The sequence below is a fragment of the Cajanus cajan genome, chromosome 3 (assembly GCF_000230855.2).
Source record: "Cajanus cajan strain Asha chromosome 3, NIPB_CcT2T_4, whole genome shotgun sequence".
NCBI classification, from domain to species: Eukaryota; Viridiplantae; Streptophyta; class Magnoliopsida; order Fabales; family Fabaceae; genus Cajanus; species Cajanus cajan.
The window spans coordinates 3,440,923-3,445,343 of NC_138519.1; the positions used below are offsets into that span (position 1 = coordinate 3,440,923).

The following is a 4,421-nucleotide window of genomic DNA, read 5'->3' on the forward strand; positions in this document are numbered from 1 at the left end:
ACTCCAAATCATTAAACTACTCACAAACTCAACACCCAAAACAATGCAGCACCACTATCAAACAACAAAATGACATCCAAAATCTTAACACACAACACAAACAAAACTTAAACTAGATCAGAAATGTTAAACACATTCCACAGCATGCAAATCATCAAGCAACATTCATTCTAAAATTAAGCAACTCTATGAAAAAAAACTGTTAACTACTCACTATTAAAGCTAAACCTAGAATCTAAACCAGAAATTAAAACAAGAACGTGCTAATTTAATGTCTTTAGCTTGACAATCCTGTTTGTTCATGGCTCCTTCAAATGTGTGCTGGTAGTGAATCTCTCAATCTCACCACCCAAATAATGCTTGAGCCTCTGACCATTAACTAACCAAGTCCTTCCAGAAGCAGGATCTTCAAGTTCAATGGCTCCTTAGGATTTGACGGATTTAATTGAGAAAGGACCTGACCACTTAGATTTGAGCTTCCCAGGGAAGAGTTTCAACCGGGAATTGAACAACAAGACTTGCTGGCCAGGTTGGAAGTTCCTATTCAGAATCTTCTTGTCATGGTATATCTTGGCTTTGTGCTTGTAGTACTTAGAAGACTCATAGGCTTGCAACCTCATTTCTTCCAATTCATGCAACTGAAGCTTTCTTTTCTCCCCTGCTGCCTTCAAATCATAATTTAAGGCCTTCAAAGCCCAAAATGCTTTGTGTTCTAGCTCCACAGGGAGATGACAAGCCTTACCATAGACAAGCTGAAATGACGAGAACCCAATAGGAGACTTGAATGCAGTCCTATAGGCCCATAGTGTGTCATCTAATTTCAAAGCCCAACCCTTCCTAGAACTGGCCACTGTTTTCTCCAGAATCCTCTTCAACTCTCTGTTGGATACCTCAGCCTGCCCATTGGTTTGAGGATGATACGGTGTGGTGACCTTGTGCCTGACATTGTAGTGCTCCAGAACTTTTTGCAATTGAGCATTGCAAAAATGAGATCCACCATCACTAATTAGTACCCTTGGTGATCCAAACCTGCAAAAAATATTTTTCTTCAAAAAATTTATGACAGTTCTAGCATCAGCTTTTTGCACGGCACTAGCCTCCACCCATTTTGAAACATAGTCTACCGCCACAAGGATGTACTCATTCCCAAAAGATGATGGAAAAGGCCCAATGAAATCAATTCCCCAACAATCAAAAACTTCCACTTCTAAGATGTTTTGCAGGGGTAACTCATGTCTCTTGGAAACTGTCCCTGTTCTTTGACACTTATCACAGGTCTTGCAATATTCATATGCATCTTTGAACAAGGTTGGCCAATAAAATCCAAATTGGAGAACCTTTGCTCCTGTTCTCTCACCATTGTAATGTCCACCATAGGGCGAGTTATGACAATGCCAGAGAATATCTCTAATCTCAGCCCCAAAGACACATCTCCTTAGCAAGCCATCAGCACCTATCTTGAACAGATATGGATCATCCCAGACATAGTAGTGAGAATCTCTAAAGAACTTCTTCTTTTGTTGCCAGTTGTACTCTTCCGGAATAACCCCTGCTGCTTTATAATTTGCCATATCAGCAAACCAAGGTCTTTCACTTACTGCAAACAACTTTTCATCTGGAAATTCTTCTAAGATTTCCTCTTCTTGACTGGTCACCTCCTCATTGACAAGTCTGGATAGGTGATCAGCAACATGGTTCTCACACCCCTTCTTATCCTTGATTTCTAAATCAAACTCTTGTAACAGGAGAATCCACCTGATCAACCTTGGCTTTGAATCTGCCTTTGTCAACAAATACTTGATAGCATCATGGTCAGTATAAACAGTGATCTTTGAACCCACAAGGTAAGAACAAAATTTTTCTAATGCATACACTATAGCAAGTAACTCCTTTTCAGTTGTTGCATAGTTAATTTGATTTTCATTCAGCACTTTACTTGCATAGTGAATATGAAAAATTTTATCCTTGCTTTGGCCCAAAGCAGCTCCTATAGCATAATCACTTGCATCACACATTAGTTCAAAATCAAGTTTCCAATCAGGAGCAGTGATTATAGGAGCTGAAACAAGCTTGCTTTTTAACAATTCAAAAGCATGTAAACAATCATCATCAAAATCAAACTTGTTATTTTTAAGAAGAAGGTTACTGAGAGGCTTAGCTATCTTGGAGAAATCTTTGATAAATCTTCTGTAGAATCTTGCATGCCCCAAGAAGCTTCTAATCCCCTTCACATTGATTGGTGGTGGCAACTTTGAGATGATATCAATCTTGGTTGGATCTACCTCTATGCCATTTTGAGAGACTTTGTGGCAAGAACAATGCCCTCTCTGACCATGAAGTGACATTTCTCCCAGTTCAGCACCAAATTAGTCTCTACACACCGCTTGAGAACAGTGTTGAGATTATTAAGGCAAACTTCAAAAGACGAGCCAAACACGGAGAAATCATCCATGAAAATTTCTATGCATTGCTCCACAAGATCAGAAAAAATTGCAAACATACAACGCTGAAAGGTAGCCGGTGCATTACACAATCCAAATGGCATCTTCCTATATGCAAATACACCAAAGGGACACGTAAACGCTGTCTTCTCTTGGTCTTCTGGATCCACAACAATCTGATTGTAACCTGAGTAACCATCCAGAAAACAATGGTAAGCTTGCCCTGCTAACCTTTCAAGCATTTGATCCATGAAAGGCAATGGGTAGTGGTCTTTTCTTGTGGCTTGGTTCAGCTTCCTGTAGTCTATACACATCCTCCACCCAGTCATAGTACGAGTGGGAATCAATTCATTCTTCTCATTATAAACCACATTCATACCTCATTTCTTAGGCACAACTTGCACAGGACTAACCCAAGCACTGTCAGAAATAGGATAAATCATACCAGCCTCAAGCAACTTGGTCACTTCTTTTCTCACCACCTCTTTCATTGTTGGATTCAAGCGTCTTTGAGGTTGGGCTACTGGTTTATAATCCTGCTCCATATGAATCTTATGCATACAATAGGAAGGACTAATCCCTTTCAAATCAGATAGGGTCCAACCAATAGCACCTTCATTGGCTTTTATAACTTGAATCAATTTATCCTCCTGTTCTTTTGAAAGCTGGCTGCTGATTATGATTGGTTTCCCACCATTTTCTTCTAAAAAGACATACTTTAACTGTGGTGGCAATTGTTTCAACTCCAGCTTCACTGTTTGATCTTTCTCCTCCTTCTTCAATTCTTCCTTTGGTTGAACATTGATTGATGAGCTTTCACCTTTGTTCAATGCATCAATCACATCCTGGACTTCCTTATCTGTAACTTTATCCAACTCTTCATCAAACATGGACAAAGCCTTCTCCAATGGTGATGAATTCTTAAAATTGCTTTGAGTTTCCAGATACACATCATCTAATACATCAATTCTGAAACAGTCTTTATTGCCCTTGGGAAACTTCATTGCTTCAAAAACATTGAAATTCACCTCTTCATCTTGAACTCTCACCTTCAGTTTTCCATCATCCATGTCTATGATAACTCTAGCTGTCTTCATGAAAGGTCTACCCAGAATCAATGGAACTTCCAAATCTTCTTCCATGTCCATGACCACAAAATGAACTGGAAACATGAACTTGTCAACCTTCATTATCATATCTTCCACTATGCCATGTGGAAGCTTAATGGATCTGTCTGCCAACTGTAAGGTCATTCTTGTAGGTCTCACTTCCACTTCTCCTATCTTCTTCAACATGGATAAAGACATCAAGTTAATACTGGCTCCAAGGTCTAAGAGTGCCTTACCCACTGATAGATTACCAACTACCTTCCCACTTCTTGTTGTTATGGCTTTACAATGCTCCTTGGGATTGGTCTATTGGTATTGGCTGAAAATGGGCCTCCAGACATGTCAGCTAATTGTTTAGCTAGCTGACCCACCTGCACCTCTAAATTCTTGATGGATGCCTCTGTATTCTTCTGGTTGTTCATAGATACCTGCATGAATTGGTTCAGAGTATCCTCTAATTTGCTGGTTCTTTCATGCAAGGATAAGCAGGCTGATGTTGTTGTTGTTGTTGTGGTGGTGGCCTATTGGATGGCACAGCTTCATTCCTCCATCCATAACCTTGGTTGTTATTGTTGTTTCTCCAACCTTGATTTCCCTGCATATAATTGTTAGTATTATAATTACTTGAGCGATCCAGGTTTGGGTCATTGGAAAGTTGTTAAAAAGGTCTTTAGATATTTGCAGGGAACCAAGGATCATATGTTGACCTATAAGAAATCTGATCAACTTTAGGTCATTAGTTATTCTGATTCTGATTTTGTTGGTTGCCTTGACGACCGAAAATCTACTTTCGATTTTGTTTTTATGATGGCAGGAGGAGCTATTTCTTGGAAGAGTATTAAACAAACTCTTACAGCTTCTTCTACCATTG

General features: G+C 39.4%; 1 pseudogene; it reads right to left on the minus strand.

The window, feature by feature from the left end:
• Positions 1-299: 299 nt before the first annotated feature.
• On the minus strand, positions 300-3,748 carry LOC145955964 (uncharacterized; annotated as a pseudogene).
• Positions 3,749-4,421: the final 673 nt, after the last annotated feature.